The 20,404-nt window shown below is 43.8% G+C and overlaps 1 protein-coding gene across 1 annotated transcript in view; it reads right to left on the minus strand.

Moving 5' to 3' along the window:
• MSH3 (mutS homolog 3) overlaps window positions 1-20,404 on the minus strand; it is a gene marked incomplete at its 5' end in the record, with an annotated part of 126,222 nt that overhangs the window by 89,315 nt on the left and 16,503 nt on the right. The window lies entirely within an intron of this gene.

The following is a 20,404-nucleotide window of genomic DNA, read 5'->3' on the forward strand; positions in this document are numbered from 1 at the left end:
CCACAGGTCAGGTCTGACCCAAGGGCTCTGCACCAACTTTCCCTCTACCTAAAACTCCTCTCCCAGTACTCCATGACACCTTCAGCTGCAGGCCCTGAATCTTTTTGTGAGAGAAATAACTTATTTTTAGCAAGATGATGTCCAATTTTAATATTTTTTATATAAAGGATCAATATCTGGGCCCTTTTCAGCCTGTCTGGATATAAGAGTTAAAAATTTTGTACCCAAAATATTCTCTTTTGACTCCAGTACATAAATATTTTGAAGTACATTAAAACTGTTTAAAAGTCACTTCAGAAGAAATAACTCTTTGTGGCCTGTGTAAGATGGCATTCCTCAATAGACCCCATGAGGATAGGGACTTTGTTTTATTATTGCTGTTTTAACTGCCTGAAACAGTGCCTGATACTGAAAAGGGACTTGTCTTAGTCACGGTTTCTATTCCTGCACAAAATATCATGACCAAGAAGCAAGATGGGGAGGAAAGGGTTTATTCAGCTTACACTTCCACATTGCTGTTCATCACCAAAGGAAATCAGGTCTGGAACTCAAGCAGGTCAGGAAGCAGGAGCTGATGCAGAGGCCATGGAGGGATGTTACTTACTGGCTTGCTTCCCCTGTCTTGCTCAGCCTGCTTTCTTATAGAACCCAGGTCTACCAGCCCAGGAATGGCACCACCCACAATGGGCTGGGCCCTCCCACCTTGATCACTAGTTGAGAAAATGCCTTACAGCTGGATCTCATGGAGGCATTTTCTCAACTGAGGCTCCCTTCCCTGTGGTAACTCCAGCTGATGTCAAGTTGACACAAAACCAGCCAGTACAGGACTCAATGCTCCCCTTACTGCAGGATAAATGCACAAGTAAGCAGAGCCACATCTCCCCAGGCTGGCAGCATCATCCCCATTTTAAAATCAAGTGGCCTGAGTTTTGAGATAATAAATGTAGGAGTGGTTCTGATGCTAAGGTCCTGTTTCCCAAGTGGTTCTTGATTCATCAATAAAGATAGCAGCGACCAGTGACTGAGGGGCAGGGAGGGACACAGGCAGAATCAGAGAACTGGGGAAGAAGGAGGAGTAGCTGCAGGAGATAAAGCCAACCAGCCACGTAAGAGTTTTCAGTTTTGAGTGGCTAGTGGCCAGCCACTCTATCTGCGTATGCCTGGCAGGAGAAGTTTAGCGGTGCTCAGTCATTGCGTTAGCAAGGGCATTTTAAGATTAACTGGGTTGTGTGTGTGTGTGTCTGTGTGTGAGCGCACATGTGCGCTCACGCTCACGCTTGCTGCCCAAAACACCTAACTAAAAACTTTCCCAGTTCTCCTGCAGGCCCACATAGGTCTAAGGCAATTCAGGAAGAAACCAAAGGGAAATTATCTCAGTTGCTGAGGAAGGCTTTTCTTCTATCTTATGCCACTAGAGAGCATAGGGGCCTTTATTTAGAGTTTCTTCCTTTAGACCAGTGGTTCTCAACTTGGGTGGGTGGTGACCCCTTTGGTGGTAGCATACTAGATATCCTGCATATTAGATATCCATTATGGTTCATAACAGTAGTAAAGTTATAGTGATGAAGTAGCAACAAAAATAATTTCAAGGCTGGGGGTCACCCACAGCATGAGGAACTGTATTAAAGGGTCACAGAGTAAGAAAGGTTGAGAACAGCTGCTGTAGACTCTCTTGATACCTAGCGTTCCAGCAGGTTACTAGGGAAGCCTGCAGGAGGAGCAGTGAGTGACCTTCCAGAGCTCAGTGGCTCAGATAAGCACTAGGAGTGAAGCAGAGGCAGCTGGTTACTAATCACTGCTCTCATTAGGGCTTTGTTTGGTAAGCAGATAAGGATTTAGAAACCCATTAATTTGATAAAAATGGACTGGTCAGTTATCCTCAAGCCTCTCCTGAAGCATGAAGAATGTTCTCATATGGCCATCCGTGTATTAAATATCCGCCTGCAGGCATTCTGGTCTCAAACTAGCTTGTTATAAAGTCTCACTTCCATACTTTCCCAGATTCCTCAGGTGTAATTTAGTAACTTTCTCTGAGACAGGTTGAGACTCTTGCCTACGGGGACAACACCGTAGCAGAAACCTGTCAAATTTGGTTTTAATAAAATTTCCTCTTTTTTTCTCACGTAACTTGACTCACTGCTAACAAATGCATCTTTAAGAGATTAAATGATGATAAACTGTCATTCATAGGAATCAATCGTCATTCCCTCAAAGTCTGCATTCATGAAACACGACTGTGGCACGCCCACACACAGGTTTCACAGCCAAAATATGCTAAAGCAGACTCAGGAGGAAGTGGAGGGAGAATTAGTGCAGGCCACAGTCTGAAATGGAAATACGCCCCACAGCCTCAGAATGCTTTTGTTTATGTATGGGTGCTTCACCTGCACAAGAGCGAGCACACACACACACACACACACACACACACACACAGTGCTCATGGAGGAACTAGAGTTTACAGAGAATTGTAAAGCTGCCTGTGGCTGTTGAGAAGCAAACCTGGTTTCTTGACCAGAGCACCAAATGTTCTTATGCCCAAGGCTCCTGCTTTTACACATCTGGTCTCACACTGGTAGTTTATTTGGGGGGGGGGGGGGCTCTGAAACTTAAGTTCCTTTGAGTACTGACCCAGGAGGGTGCAGCTGGATCACATGGTACTTCTGTTAGTTTTCTGAAAAGCCTGAGAATATTCTGAAATATTCAGTTTAATAGGCTTCTTAGTCAAGTCACACAGAACCAGACTGACGATGTGGCCATCATGTGACTGGAGTTCTAAACGGGAACAGATCTGTTTTCCAAACAGGAGCATCAGGTAGCAAACTATTTTACAGCTGCTGCATGAGATGCATGAAGTGAACACCAAAGACCAATCACACATGGGTCTAAACAACCACGAGGCCACATTCTCTTTGCCACACTTTACAGAAACCATCGGTGTCCCAGACCTCAGACAGAACAGGAGGCTGGATAGAGGCAGTGGTGTCTCGTGGGTTGGAGGATGAGGACTCCCCCGTGCTTGATGACAGGATGCCCCAGTCACCAGATTCACTATGGCAAACCACCACAAAGAATTAACCAGAACAATGAGTACTGTGTAAGACAATTACTTCTTTTGAAGTCCAGAAGGGAACCTGTCAAAAAATGTCTATATCTGAGGAACAATGGCCCAGACATATAGACTTAGGTCACTGTAAATTTCAGGTTCCTATATGGCATTTTATAGTTTACAGAAAAAAAATAAAGTCATAAATCAGAACAGTTTTAAAATCTATCAGGGAGGCAGTAACAGCAAGTCGAAGAAGCTTATCTGTAGGCTTCAGATGCTGTCTGATAACACCCTTGGCTTTTGGTTGGCAGTCTGCTAAGTTAATGAGTTCCAAAAGCTTTGTATCTGCTGGTCACATGATGTCAGTGGTGACACACAGATGAGCTAAGGTGGCTCTTCGGGGACTAAAGGTAGCCCAAGAGAAGGAATGCCGTGATCAGTCAGTCTCTGCAGATGCCGCCTCCTTCCAGGAATTCTCCTTGACAGGCACAAGGCATTTCGTTTCATAAATAGAAGCAAAAGGCGTAGCCACAAGTGTAGGCTTCTTAAATAGCAGTGTTCCAATAGGAGAAAAATAAAGGTAGAGAAACGTGTATCTATACCAAAGTTACACTGAAACTTAAGTCAGAGTCATAAACGTCATTACATTGTAAAATCAAGGACTTTAGATTGTACCTGTTATATCCTATTGTGTGTTCCAAACGTTCCAAAATCGATCTGTACACACACATGCACACACACCATCTATTTTATACTCATCCGCAGTAGGGCGTATGAGGGAGAAGCTGACATCATGAGGTTTTGGAGTTCTTATCTCCCCATTTTTTTTTAATATGAAACAAACAAACAAAACAATACCTCTAAAATCCTTTTAACTAATATCCTAAAAACATCAAAATCTACACTGTCCACTACAGGAATATAAAATCCTAGCTCCCCTTTCAAAGCCAAATTCAAAATAAAACCTTGGCACCTCTAACAAAATGTATGTGAAGCATCTTCTCTGATACAGCACAGAAAGAGCGGGCAAACTGAGGAGAAAGGTGAGCCTTCACCGGCTCAGACCGTCACAATCAAATGCCTAGCAGACATAAAACTGCAATCGTGAATTATAGAAACCTGTCAAATATAAAAGTCGTCATGCTTCTAGAATAGGCAGAACTCAACACATCGAAGACACTTGTCACTAAAGAGGAAACTACAGGTTTGATACTCAAATCTTTTGTTCTTCTGTTTGTCAGAAAATTAAAAGGTAAACCAAAAGCTTGGAGAAAATATAAGAGAGAAAGAGAGATGGGAGAGAGATGGGGGATGGGGACAGGAAAAAATATACAATATATATATATATATATACATAGATATATGTAGTAAAATTTTTACCTAAAAAAATTTCTATACCTCAACAAAAGCAATCCAAGAGTTAAAATGGACGGAGAAGACACATGGATGAACACCCAATAAATACATGAAACAGCTCTATTCATACTGAAGCTAATTAAAACTCAAATGTGAAATCACAATTTGTTCATTACAAAATGAAAAGAAACGCTAGGGCAATAGATAAGAAGGACAAGCTACAGCTCTCACACTGCAGCAGAAAACCTACAGCTCTCATACACACTGCAGCAGAGAACCTACAGCTCTCTCACTGCAGCAGAGAACCTACAGCTCTCTCACTGCAGAAGAGAACCTACAGCTCTAACACTGCAGCAGAGAACCTACAGCTCTCACACTGCAGCAGAGAACCTACAGCTCTCTCACTGCAGCAGAGAACCTACAGCTCTCACACTGCAGCAGAGAACCTACAGCTCTCACACTGCAGCAGAGAACCTACAGCTCTCACACACACTGCAGCAGAGAACCTACAGCTCTCACACTGCAGCAGAGAACCTACAGCTCTCACACTGCAGCGGAGAACCTACAGCTCTCACACTGCAGCAGAGAACCTACAGCTCTCACACTGCAGCAGAGAACCTACAGCTCTCTCACTGCAGCAGAGAACCTACAGCTCTCACACACACTACAGCAGAGAACCTACAGCTCTCACACACACTGTAGCAGAGAACCTACAGCTCTCACACTGCAGCAGAGAACCTACAGCTCTCACACTGCAGCAGAGAACCTACAGCTCTCTCACTGCAGCAGAGAAGCTAAGCTATGAAATTAGTATGAAGAACATTCACATTGTTTCCCTAATGGTTGGATACAACCTTGCAAATCTATTCCTAGTTGTATCCAAAACAAGTATGTCTATGAGAAGATAGAACACAGAGGAGTGTTCTTAACAGCTTTACTAAAAACAGCCACAAGCTAGAAATGACCTGAAGATTTGGCAAGTGAATGATCAAAAACCTTGGTATAGACATCTAACATAAAACTACACAGCAATTAAAGAAAACAAACTTCCCATATATTCAACAACAACACATTTCTTTGTGCAAAGGTAAGAAAGTTAGACATAAAGAGTCCACACCGAAATGTGTGAAACCCTAAACAGCCTGCTGTGCCCTCTAAAGACAGGGATCAGATCCTCAGTACTGGAGTGGAAGCTGGAGACAAAGAGGAAGAAACTAGAAAAAGGCAGAGGGAAGAAGCGGAGCTTGCCTGGGATGATGGCTGAGGATGTTTATACCGGGTGCAATTAAAACAAACTTAAAATGTACAAAGCTTATTACATGTAAGTCACATCTGATTAAGGCTGACTACAAATAAACTTTTGAAACTGCTGTATATAATTTAAAGCTAAAGGCTTTTTAAAGTCTAAAACTAACCTGACTAAATTCCCATGCAAATGTAAACTCCAAACCCTTCCAAAGAAGATTCTGATCCCAGCATCTATCCAGCAAAATGCATATCTTTTACTCTGAAACAAAAATACTGAACTTGAAAGTTCAGTACACTCAGTTGGGCATGGTGGCGTATGCCTTTAGCAGCAGTCTGGAGGCAGGGGCAGGTGAATCTCTGAGATGCTGAGGCCAGTGTGGTCTAACAAGTTCCAAAACAGCCAGGGCCAAAGATTTTAAAGACCCTGTCTCGAAAAACTATATATATAGTTTTTAAAGTATATTTCATATCTACACAATTTGAGGTATTTTAAATGTCAACCAGAACTTATACAAATATATAGACATAGCACACTAAAACTAGCACATTAAAAAATTTACAAATAAAAACTGTTTCTCCCTGGGATATTAAATATGCCAGTTTTTCTCAAACCACAAAGCCATGCATGCTATTTTGCTAGGCTTTTTTTTTTTTTTTTTTTTTCATTTTTGGGAAGGGGGGTCTTCCCCCCAAAAAAAAAACTCCATTTTACATAATTATGGAGAAACACAACAATGAAATATTCTCAGATAGCTGGAAAATCATTTCAAAAATGTCTTCCCTGTGTTAAAAGCATTTTCTCAGGAAAACAATCCCAGGCCATTTCACTCACACACTGAGTCTTGGGTCCAGATGAACAAGGCTATTTCAAGGGGCCTAAAATCCTCAACTAAACTAACCTTTTTCTTCAGAAACCCTAATTGATACTATTCCAAGAGCATCTTCAGGAAAAAAAATAATAATAAGTTACCTGGAATTCACAGAACAACTAATAATGCATGTACAGACATGCATTCGTGGGTTACAGGCTAAACTGTGACCTCATGAACTTATTTACATGTGGAAATCCTAGACCCCCCAGCCTAGCATGCCTGAGATTGTTTACATGGGTGTTACAGTGAGATCATTAAGAGTAGGCCACACTCAAGTATTTAAAACAACACCAGAAACGTGTGTGCAACACCAGCACAGAGGACGGTGATAAGGAAAGACACAGAAGACGTAGACTGCCTGCAGCTCAGGAGACAGCTAAGAACTGCCCTTCCGTCCTGGCCTCAAAAGTAACACTGCTGCTACCCTGACTTGGGATCCACAGCCACCATCTGTGTGAAACAATGTTAGGCTGCTCAGACACCTAGCCAGCTGATTTAATTCCACTAGGATCAACCTCTCCTCAGACAGAGCTTACAAATCACTACCATACCAAGGAAGCCACCAAGAGGAATCATGTGGTATCTGCCAGTTTCTAGAGTGCCAATACTCCTACCTACCACAGCTGATTTAACCTAATGTTGTAGCAGCTTGATACAAATTACTAGAAATATACCAGCTTTAGCAAGCTTCTATAAACTACCTGCATCATAGAGCAAAATGTCATGAGACAGCATTGTTAGCTAATGGCACTCCAAAGGACGGCCATGCTTAGAACCACAGACACAGGGCAGTGTCTGGAGAGCAATGGGATGGCTAGGGTGTATGTAGATGGTAAGGAACAAGGGCAGCAAACATGCAACGAGACCTCTAAATAGCTTTGGAATACTAAAAGCATAAATGAACACGGACTGTGTCCCAGGCACCGTCCTAAGCGCACAGAGGCATCAAGCATTTATGTTCACTGCAATCCTATGCAATAACAGATAACTCAGAACCAAACTGTTCACTTGGTTTTGGAATGAGGGCTGAGCTACAGAGAAATGAAAGGCACAGCTCATAAGTCAGGAGACCAGGGCCTGCAAAAGCACAAGCTATCTGCTGCAGCTGTATAATCAAACTCCTGGACCCGCTGTCCTTCAAGTTTGTAGTAGCAGCTACAGATTTCAGCTTGGTTGGTTTATAGCTCACGGTTTAGGAGAAGGAATCAGACTGGGGAAGCCTGCCTGACCTCAGGTCTGTGGTAATTTATGCAAGCAATGGGCCTGCAAATCAAACTCAAATGGATCATTTTACTCTTTTTACATAAAGTATTGTTTTAAAGCATTGAACTGGGAGCTCAACTGAGACTTGACGGACTTAGCAGCTAAGAACACTTTCTGCTTTTGCAGAGGACCAGCACCTACGCTGGGTAGTTCACAACCACCAGTACTCCAGCTCCACAGGACCTGACACCCTCTTCTGGCCTCTATAAGCACCCACATGTATGTGCATGCACACAGAAAGACAGATGGACAGACAGAAGCACAAAGAGATAGACAGACACAGACACACACATAAGAAACATCTAAAAAATACATAGAAGCACTGAATTAAATTGGAACTTAAAATACCTAAAATTATAAAATCTCACTAGAAAAAAAATCACACTGCCTCACTGTTTACCACATTTTAAAAAATAATCATTTTCAGAATTATGTTCATGCATGTTTATGGGCAGCAGAATGCTCACGTATGTACAGGAACCCGCATAGACTAAAAGGCTTGGGATCCTCTAGAGCTGCAGTTCGAGGTGGTTGTAAGCCACCCAACACTGGTGCTAGGAACAGTTCTCGGCAAGAGCAGTTCACGCTCTCACATGGGAGTTCTCTCTCCAGGCCCACTCACCACTTTCCTAAGTTGGAAACCTAGAGTCTCTCAGAACAAATGCTCAAAAATCAGACAGTTACCCCATTCCACGGGAGAATCCTTGAAGACAAGATTGTTCCGGTAAAGCACCAGCAGCCCAGGCTGCACTGAGTAGGGCCATTTTAGTTAGACATTAAGTTAGAAAACAAGACACCTACCAATACCTGGCACCACGACGGCCCTGGGGACTCTGTGGGGAGCGGTGACTTTCTACATGCAGCCAGGACATAAGTCTGGAACTGTACACTTTCAGTTACTGAGACTGTCTGTGCGCAGACTGTGACACATAGGTACTCTGACACCAGTGCTATTTACTCTACAGGATAAGACAGCAGTGAATATCATATATGTCCCTGAAGGGGGAAGAAGCAGAAGAAGCACATTTTTCTGTGTATGCAAGTCTTCGACATTAACCTATGGAACCCATGAAAATGAGGAGTGTAAGCAGCACGTCCCTGAGGTAACAAGTAGGTACCAGGGAGGCAGAGCGACAAGCGACCAGGCTGCTCCCAGTGTGCAGCAGAAACGGGACTCACTCTGCACCGTGGACAGTCCCCTGTCTCACTCAGTAAGTTCTGTACTACAGCCAAGTTACATAAGCCTATGACACATAGGCACATAGACAACAATTCATATATAAGTGGTGCCCTAACTTAGTCATCAGAAACTGTGCAAGCGACAGTTACTCCATCAAGGTCTTCCTACATGCGTTCAGCAGGTCAATCAGAACTTCTGTTTGCACAGAGCTTTCCTGGCACACTCTCTACCACACAGCTACACTCCTTGTCCCGAGATCAACATTTTGTAGGGGCAGGAAAATTATCTCTTTCAATAGTACAAAAACAGGGCAAAAGAAACGGGGTCCCCAAGGAAGACAACACAGTCCGAGTTAACTGCAGTGAGTAGTTACCAATTTGCAAGTTCTTTGCAGCCAGGACTGACTCACTAAGGTAGTTTACAGCCCCCACTGCCTGCGCCCCTATATGACTGACCTATGTGATGGACAGGTCACACTCATTACCTCGTATCTCTGAGAGTTCCGCTTTCTATTCTATAGCCAGTCACCACACAGTCAGTGGCTTCACAACACACATTTCCTACCTGTCAGTTCCCTAAGTTACAATGCAGGCAGGAGCTCTCAGAGGCCAATCCTAGCCTTCCCTTCTCAGTTCCTACAACTTCTGCTTCCTGTTCTTCCTTCCAGCTGCCAGAGGCAACCGCTTCCCTTGCCTTAGAGTTTGTTTCTCCATCTTCAACGTCATTGTCAATGAGAGAGAAGCGTTTCCTTGACCTGTTCACCCTCCTTTCCCTATGTAAAGGATGACACACTCCTGATTAATGAGACCCCCTAAACACGAGAACAGTGTGTTTATAACGTGACCGTCGGCAACCTCATTTCACCTCTGCCATTGGCCCTCAATAGTTGTAGGTTCCAAGCATTAAGAAGTGATTAAGAAACCACCCAGATGTCCTTCAAAAGGGGACTAGATACAGAAAATGTGGTGTATTCACACAATGGAGTACTACCCAGGTACTAAAAATGACTTCACAGAGTTTGTAGGCAAATGGATGGAACTAGAAAAAAAAAAAAAAAAATCACCCTAAGTGAGGTAAGCCAGGCCCAAAAGGATACGCATGGTACATACTAACTTATAAGTGGATATTAGCTCAGATTTTCTGTATCCATTCTTCCACTGGACTGAACTCGGGGACCCCAGTGGAAGAGTTAGGGGAAGGACTGAAGGAGCTGAAGGAGATTACAACCCCACAGGAAGAACAACAATATCAACTAACCGGATCCCTCAGAGTTCTAAGGGACTAAATCACCAACCAAAGAGTACACACGGGCTGGACCGTGGCTCCCACTACATATGTAGCAGAGGACTGCCTTGCCTTGCATCAGCTGGAGAGTGGCGCCTGGTCCTCTGGAGGCTTGATGCCCAGAGAAGAGGGATGCTAGAGGGGTGAGGCAGGAGTCAGTGGGGAGCATCCTCTTAGAGGCAACGGGGAAAGGGATTGAGTGGGGGTTTGTGAACGGGAGACCAGGTTGGGGAATAGGAAAAAAATATTTGAAAAGTAAATAAATAAAATAATTAAAATAATTTTAAAACTATTTTAAAATTTAAAAAGAAGTGATTATGTTTGGAATCAATTGGCTTACTCACTATACAAAGAAGTGTCCCTTCATCATGTCTGCCCGCTTCTCCAGTTACAGGGCAGACATTCTTACGGCACCCTCAGTGAGTGGTACCAGTGTATATCAATTACTTTATGAAGAGTCACTAAATGTACCAGATACAGAGCAAGAAGCTGGAGACAAATCCTTTTAAGGATTACCACGTAAAACACCAGAAGGTGTTTTTCTTGTTTGTTTGTCTGTCTGTTTTCCTTAGAGAAGGGAGGGACTTGGAGGAAAACGCAGAGAGAGCAAACATAATCCAGTTTTCACTGCTCTGGGGGTCAAGACTTGAGCTAGAGAGTAAACAAACATCACAAGAAGAGAGTAGGGTAGAAAGAAACTGCCGCCCTGAAACAAGAGATAAGAGGGTAATCCTAGAGTAACCAGAAAAGTAGCAGCTAGAAGTCTCCCTTCACAGGAGGGCGAGCCTCTGAATCAAGCCTCCACACTGAAGGCAGAGCCTGGGGAGCTGGCTGGAAACACATGGGAGGCCCTGAGCACAGGCAGCAGTGGTGCCGAGTTCCGTCATAAGGGAGACTTCAAGCATCACATAGGACTGGAATCCAACTGGCTGAGCCCCACTTCAGTGATCCCCCAACTTCAAAGGCTATAGGGCTTTCCTTGTGGTTACTGTTACTGTTTGTTCGGGATCATTTGGCTTTTAACCCCAAGGTCACCTGTCCCTGTCATAAAAAAAAGATAGCATTTGCTTCAGAGGCTTGTATGCTGTCAAAACCACAAATAACATGTATAAACACTGCAGTATCTTTGCCTTCATCTCCTGTCTTTCCTTTTTCAGCATTAGCTATACCCCATAATGCAGTCTCCTTGTATCCACCTGAAACAAGAAAAGCACTTTTGATACTTGTTACAGGGTTGATGTTTTAAGATGATAATCACAGACAATTTAAAAGCTCTACTACTGAATCATGACTAATTTAAAACAAAACAAACAAACAGCCCTTTCTGCAGGGTTAAGAGCACTAGCAGCTGCTCTTCCAGAGGACCCAGGTTCAGTTCCCATCACCCACATGGTGGGTCAACCATCAGAAACTCCAGAACCAGGGCATCTGACGTCCTCCTCTGGCCATCACAGGCACTGTGCCCACACATGGTGTATACGCCTACATGACAGCAAAACATCCATCCACATAAAAGAATAGAATAAATTTAAAAACCTGTTGTTATGAGTTAGATATATATAAAACTCTGTAATATGGTGAGGAGATACTGCTGGGATATTAAAACTGTATAGTGCAACCCTCTGAGAAAAAAACAAAACAAAACTGTGAGAAACAAAGTATTTAGTTACTGAGGAGACTATGCTGTCACCCCATATGAGAAGGGGTACTTAAAAAGCTCAAGTCAAATTAGCCAAACTGCTTCTCAACTGTCTGCTGGAGCAACGCAGCTTCCTGGAAGCACCTGCCGCAACCCCAAGGCCACGCGTGTTCTTCTTCTTCGGCTGTCAGTAACTTACTGCAGACGCAACTCATTTACTCTTTTCAAGTCAATAGCTCCAGAAAAAAATATATATAAATGAAAGAAGAGAACAGAAAAGAAACTGAAGGAGCCATCACTGTGAAATTGCCTGTCACCAACTGCCTCATCTACCTTTTGCACCAAAACCACTTCTACCCGGCCCACTGTGACCTGACAGGATTCTGGCCACTCTTTCCCCAACCTTCTTTTTCACTGTGACACCTTTCCTCCCTAGGCCACAGCTCTGTGCTGCCTCAGCCTTCAACACTCATTCAGAACACCCCAAACACACACACACACACACACACACACACACACACACACACACACACACACGCACGCACACACAAAGAACCCTCATCTTCCCATCTTTCACTTCTGCGACATCCATGGCTGACTCCTTCATGTTCTTTTGGCTGTCTGTTATTTAATGCAGGCAAAGAACTCCTGCCTCGGTTTCCCTCACAAGAGCTGGACTGCTGCAGACACCACCCAGCAGACTCGGAGCAGGGGCGCTCCAGAGACCCACAATCAGCGTCCCATCACTGCCCTGTGACTAAACCCTCTCCGGAAGCTGCAAAGGAAGCTCCTTACTGTTTTGGGCCTTTACCACCTAATTACCAATTCCGTGCATGGCAGGCGCCCAGTGACTGTTCTGAATTATGACTAATAAATATTCAGTCATGTGCAGTGCCGATGATGAATGAACCAGCTGAGGACCTGCTGGAAAATATATCTAGCTTTTTCTTAGCCATAGGAAAAGATGCTTCGTTAAAGTTTACTGCTAGACACCTAAATTAATAAAATTCCCTGGTTGGGAGAATAAAATATCCTAGTAGGCGAGGCAAGCCAGTCATAAAACATGGAGGACAGCCCACGGAGAGCCTGTGCTTGGCTTTGTTTCAGTGTTTAAACAATGATCCAGTTTGCAGTGTCCTAAGGCGACTCGATGAGTGGCCCTGTCTCCGTGCTCAGGCCCCTCCTGCAGTCCCTCCTCTCTACCTCTGCAGTGAGCCCTACTACAGCTTCCTCACTTGTGCTAAATCAACTCAATACCAACTAAAGGCACTTTCTACACCATAAAAAAATGTATGAAATTACAGGTTCGGTTCACTAATTAGATGTTTTAAATATACATTTAGTAAATATTTAACTATGGAAATTTTTTTTTAAAGGCGAGTCACTCGAAATTCTCTCAGGTAAGTAGGCCAGGTGTGGCTTGCCATCATTGGTGGCTGCTGTGCTGGTAACCAGCCTGCACCTTCCCTGTGCCCCAGACTCTCACATGACAACCCCCACTTCCGGGCTCCGGGGTCAGTTACTACTAAGGTGACTTCTAATTTTTTTTACCGATACTCAGTTTTGTGCAATGACAAGAAAGGACAAAGTGTGCTCTTAGTCACCTAATGGTCACCTTGAAGGAGGGCTGGCAAACTCGCCACTGCCTTTTGTAGACCCTACTGTGAAGTCGCTGAGAATGAGGCCAGGATGGGCAGCACCGATTGTGTTCTAGAGAACGTTTGAGTTTTAAGTTATGACTTTTAATCAGACTCACGCATCTTTACTGCAGTGAGTCTCTGCGGTGTAAGCAATACTGTAATGACTTCAGTACATTACAACAGCTCTGAGAAAACAATGTGACACAGAGCAATCCCCATAGACTTGGCCAGAGGCTTCTGCATGGGACGGAATGGGAGTCTGTTCCTCTTCCCTCCTGGCGAGTCTGACTCCCCACGTTACACATGAGACAGGGCAGGCACAAATCAGAGCAACTAGGGCCCTCAAATTGAACAGACACAGGGTGACCCTAGCTTACTCTTCGCCACACACAGCCAGGTTTAGAGCTAGGAAAGCCGACATTTCAGAGGGTCAACAGTTCAGACAGTAACTGCTGTACTCTAGGCAGGGGCTACAGGAAAACCATACTCCAACCTCCACCCACCCTAGGGGGGCCGAGGAGGGTAGGCTCCAGCCTCATCCTGCTGGAGAAGCTCCAAACCCTTGCTGGGGTGGTCAGAGAAAGGTAAGAAACTGCGATGTCTGTCCCCAGCACGTCCTCGGGCCCCATGGCGCAATGGCACACAGGCAGCCTGTACATCACTCTCAGCGCGGTGATGAGGCCCCTCCTCAGAGGGACCATCTGTATGTCCCCACCTGTCAATACTGCAGCACGGCCCACCCTGCAAACCAGAGAGCTCCGAGACAGTCTGAGTAAGACCCAGACTCACATCAGCTACCAATCAAAACTCACGGTCACACCAAGAAACAGGACGATTGCTAGTCCACTAAAACAGGCGACAGACCAACAGCAGGACAGCAGCAATGCCCGCATCTCTGAGAGGGCCAAGGCCATACCATGGGCTCAAAAGAAAGGTGACTATGAATGCAGGACACGGGACATAAACTAGACATTCTGAGTGGGAGAGGCCCGGTTGGGAGGAGGGGTCACCAGGGGTGTGAGTGGGAAGAGAGAGCAGTAGAAAGGACCAGCGCCTCTCTCCACCCCGTCTTCACGCTGCCCAGCCTCAACATCCCCTCAGACTGAGGTGCTTTGCTATTCCTTCCCATAATCCACTCGGTGCTGAAAAGGCATCCCTCCGTTACTCGGCTGCTGAGACCTAAGAATCTAATCATGTTGGTGTCCAGGGCACTAACATATTAAACTTAGAACACTGTAGTCACTCACCTGGCACCATCAAATATGTAATGACGTCAGATTATTAAACAATTTAATGAGAAAAATTCCCCATTTCCCTCTTAGCCTTCAGCCCCACCCCCACCACACCCCACTAAGGGGTTTTCTGTGTAGCCCTGGCTGTCCTAGAACTCGCCCCATAAACAGGGATTTGCCTGCCTCTGCCTCACCTCTGGAATGCTGGAACTGAAGGCATGTGCCACCAAATCCAGCTTGGCTTGCAACTTTGTAACTAGTGCCAAACTGGAATAATGATTAGGGAGAAGTTAGACTTTAACCATAACAGAAGCCTGCGTCAAACAGACTCCAAACTAACTTAATTTTTACACTAACACTACTAAACATGTTCCATAAAAACTTGAAAGTCAAACAACCCAAAGTGTTGAACCGCCTCTAATAAATAAACTAAACTGAAAGCTGTAATGACGGTTTCAAATATCTGTCACTGAAATGGCATTGGAGGGATATAAGTCTTCAGAATACAATAACCACATCAGAAAAAAATTTGAAAAAGTACAAATGATACTTGGTCTTCTACAATTAAAATGATAATGATGAAGATGAAGATGATAGTAAATTCTCTAACAACATCAGACTTCAACATTTTCTTTAACTTTGCAACATGAAATAGTAAATGAAATACTCGAACAGTTATTTAAAAGGTCAGACTGCTAAGTCACTGGTCAGAAGGGCATTTTTCCACAGCCCTCACAGTCATATGAACTAGTGGGGGAAACTTCTTAACCCAGGCATCATCCCGAATGTCACAGTTTCATCAACAGTGTAACAACCCAACCCTGCTATTCAGTGTACCGCACAGAGCAGCTGACCACAGCCCACCTCCTGCTCACTCACATGACCACTGCCCACCGTGCCCGGGCCTCACCTGACTTTAAACCCTCCCTTTCTGCTTCCTTTCTTCCTCCTACTTTCAACTACTGACTTTCCCCAGGTTCTCTGATCTACTCCTTGGTCTTCCCGTGTAAACTCTTCTTCACTTGAAAATGCAGGTGTCTCTCCTGGCAGTAAGCTCACCTCTTCTCTACTGTGGCCAGAGCCTCACTGATCCCCCACACATAGACACACACCAGGGAACAGACACACACACACACACACACACACACACACACACACACACACACACAGAGACAGACACACATACTCACCAGTGAACACACACACACAGACACACACATACCAATGAACAGACACACACACACACCCCAGTGAAAACAGACACACACACACACACACACACACACCAATGAACACACACACACACCAGTGAAAACACACATACACACACACACAGACACACACACACACACCCAGGTGAAAACACACACACCAGTGAACACACACACACACCCAAGTGAAAACACACACACACACACACCGGTGAATGTCTGCCCTTCCCTGCATTTCTTAGTTAAAGCCTGTGACTTTCCGACTCCCAGGACGGAGTCCCTCGTCTGAATCGTTTCATTTCACACAGTGTGTTCCCTCCCCTCCTCCATCCAGTCCATTGTTCCATCCCGCAAATGTCCCTATGCAGCCCTCCACCTCCACAGTGTGCCATGGCTGTGCCCAGGGTGCTCCATCTCTGTGCACTCAGACGTGAGCCATGCTTGCCTCAAGACTCAATGTGAGAGCTAGTAAATACTGTAGTAGCAATTATTAAAGGCATGACTTCCATAGCTCTTCTTTTGACTATACACTGTTCTATAAACACAAAACTCTCCAATTAAAGCAATCTCAGCCCACTCCTATTTGTTTCTCTCTATACACTGTGACAACCAACAGGACAACGGAACAGGACGCCTGATCCCATGTGGAAAACACCGTCTATACAAACAGACACCTGAGAAAAGCAATCCGTCACTACTCAGGAGCGTTTCATTCAGCTGACTATCATCCTTGCCTAATAGTTGTTTTAAAAATGATACACAATGCAAAATAAATACATCTAGCTCGAGAAAGAAATGGGAGGAATTTCATATTCTTAAAAAAAAAATTAACTCACGAAATATAAAATCCTTTGGAGACCTCTTGTGGTTAAAGTTAGGAATAGAAAGTTAGAATTTTTTAAACTGTTTTTAAAACTACTACATTAGAATCTACTATAATTCCAGACAGTTTCTGTGTTTTCTCACATAGTACTAATACATAATGTCTCCATTATTAATAAAATACCCACCAGTACCTTGCAAAAATTAGAGTTTTACCTTCCTATTTAGTGCAGGAAAAGACTATGTCTGAGAAATAAGAAACTACATGTCAGCAATGACAACAGACACCCCCAAACTCACGATAAAACTTTCTTATCTGAAAATGTATCACACGGTTGCCTGGCAGCCAACTGGGAACAGAGTCTGGCAAACTATTCTTCATGAGCTTTGTGGGCCTTAAAGCGGTGCCATTGTCTCTACTGAGAAAAATTAAGGTAAGAACTCACCTCATGTAATGAAATAAAGAAAAAGCATATTTAAAACTGAACACTATAAATAAAATTTTTAAATTTGGTAGAAATAAACCAAAGGTAAAACTATGAAGTGCTCTCAAGATGGGAAAAGGTCTTTCAAATTATAAAAATAAGAAGATGTTACCAAAAGTCCGGGAACTTAATTGTTCCAAATACTGAAAAGGTGGAAATAGCAAATCAAAATGTTATTTAAAATGCGCTGGCAAGTCTCCAGCACACTCATCTCTGGGGCTGGGGTGCTGCTAAGTGTGCGTTCACGAGAATCGGGGGTGAACATCAACAGCAGGGCTGTGTCCACCCTGAGGAGCCCCGAGATCTCCACCTCCTGCCCCATACTAGGATGGCGGGCTTCACCGCCCCACAGCTTTCCGTGTGGGAGCTCAAGAGCTGACCACAGACCCACACATTTGGACAGCGGTCATTTTCCCACTACCCATCTCCTCCAGCCTCAAGTAAAATACAATTTTTAAATGTCTAAAGGAGTTATAAGAATTATAAAGGATTAAATTTTAAAAAAAAATAAATATCAAGGATCAAAACCAACAAAAGAAACATAACAGTGGCAGAGAACTTGCATCCTAAAGAAAAACATGGGCAAGAGAACAGCAAGAAGGCCCAATGTACTCTAATGGCGCCTCAGAAGAGACTGAGGGAGGCAGGTGTGGTATAGCTGTAACCCCAGCATCCAGGAAGGCAGAAGGATCTCAGATACACAGAGCTGGAGGCCAGCCTGGGCCACATGCCGACCTGAATGTAAAAGGAAAACAATATATACATGTATCCTGAACCACACCCTGCCCCCCCCCCAAAAAATAGTAAGTAGGGAGAGGCAATAGTAAAAAGGAAATGGCTACATTTTTTCGGTGGTTTAAATGAAGTCCTGGTCCCCAGTTGGTGGCGATGTTTGGGAAGACAGGTCGTGAGGGGAGGGGCAGGCTCTGACAGTTAAAAGCCTCATCCCAGTGCAGTCCCCTTTGTGTTTCCTGCTCCTGCCATCTAGGGCCTAACCCTCCGGAACCATCAGCCTGAGCAGACCTTTCTTTCTATAAAGTACCATGGGCATGGCACTTGGTCACAGCAACAGAAGAGGAACTAGGACTATGTCCCCTTGTAGTGAGTTCTCTTGGCCAGGCCCTACCCCAGAAACTTCATGCATATTATCTTTATATCTCACCTTTACAGTAAGCACTCTTATTTCCTGTATTTTATAGAAGGACACAGGAGAACAAAGACAGTAGACTCAATTCATTTCAAAGTCACTAAGGCAAAGAGACAGATTTCCAGTTCAACCTACGACCTTATGACAGCTGAAAAATCTACTACCTTGTTTTCTATAGACATAAATTAGCTACAGGTACTCAGAGAAACGTAGGCTTAACTCTCAACCCTTCATGAGCAAAAGGTACAAAAAGAAAACTGACCGAGATTGGGGGCGTAACTGTGGGCAGTAAATGTGAGCAGAGTTACAGACCTGGAACACTAGCTGGAGAAATGCACTAAAGAGGCCTCAAGCTGTTAGATCCCTGAGCCAGCCAAGACATCCCAGCATGTCAAACCCAGGCTTCTGAGCCTCCTCCCAGGGGATGAACATGAGGATACCACCAGGTAAAGCTCCCTGTATGTGTGTGTGTGTGTGTGTGTGTGTGTGTGTCTGTGTGTGTGTGTTAATGCTGTTACTTTTATTGATTTTTTTATAAAAATAAGTAGAAAACAGAAATCTAACATGATTAAAATAACCAAATTCCAGATTAATCTAAATGAATCAAATATACACTTGGTTATGAAGAAAAATGAACAAAATTAAAGACACAAAACAAGGTAAATGTGTTTACACTTAAAAGTCTCTTTTAAAAATATCTGAGAATTTGTTCAATTTTTAGCTCTCCAGCGTCAGCACCCCTCATAAATGGACTGTGTGACTTTTAACTGGTCAAATTTGAACACAGTAGAGAACTAAAGAACAAAATAAGGGGTTTTCTATTTTCTTACAGTTTTCAACCTATAATAGAAATAATAAAGATTATTTACACAGTCACTGTAAATGTTCCAATCTAGCAAGCAACCACAATTTTAATAAATGTTTAAACTCTGACTTAAAAATTCCACTTCAAGGCTGATTCTCCAGAAAAGAATTAAGAATGCACACAGACGCTTCTGTGATGCTACCGCTCCATCTGAGCAACAAAGCAGCCAACGCGAGAGGCAGTAGACGGGTCACAGTCACTCCTATCACAAGCGTCATACGGAGCATGTTTTTGAAGTGCTTACTGAAATATTAGCAGACAAGCGGTAGTTACTAAATTTACTCCAACATAAGCATCCCAGAGAGAAGAGTGTGGCTGAATGAGCCTGGCTCCGGGCTGGGCACACAAGCCCTGGCTGATGGACTGGTGGTGTGTCACTACACTAGTGCCTAGTCTCTTCCGAAATGTCTAGATTCATGTGCCTGAGATTTCCCATGAGAAAACGGAATTTTTCAGCTAAATGTAGGTACAAAGCTATATGTGCTACATGAACGTAAGTTGGTAAATTAAGAAGTAATAGGAATAAAGAAATAAAAGACCAAGTGCAGTTATTTACACATGTGTGGAGGTGGGTTGATGTCATCTTTCTTTTTGTAGCTCTTCATTCTTCTAAGTAAATGCACATTAGCGAAATCATCAGAAAAACTAGTTGTAAAAGCAAGGCCTCACTTTGAATCAGGTAGACTACAGTGACTGTCTGTAAATCCCGTCTTCCTTCGTGTACACAGCCCTCAGCCCTCTGCCTAGCCCATGCTCCCTGCCCTTCTGGCCACTCTTCCAGAGAGGCACCTGCTGCGGTGTTCTCACGGCGTGCCTTGAGAATGTACAGTCTCACACCCGTCTTCTCCTCTACCTGCTTCAAAATGAGTGTTGTGATATAAAGCCTAGTAAATAAAATTCCTTGGCCCCACATACACTAAAGAAACACAGAAATTATACAGACATTTGTAGAAGGTCTAAATTATCTGTAGAATACATATATAAATCTTTGAACAGTATAATTAATATAATAAATCCCTTTAAAATGACTGTCATCTATAGTCCCACGCAGTTTTTTTTTCCTTTTAAAAACTATTGGAGCCGGGGTGGTGGTCACCTTTATTCCCAATTCACG

This window comes from Micromys minutus (assembly GCF_963924665.1).
Source record: "Micromys minutus genome assembly, chromosome: 11".
NCBI lineage: Eukaryota > Metazoa > Chordata > Mammalia > Rodentia > Muridae > Micromys > Micromys minutus.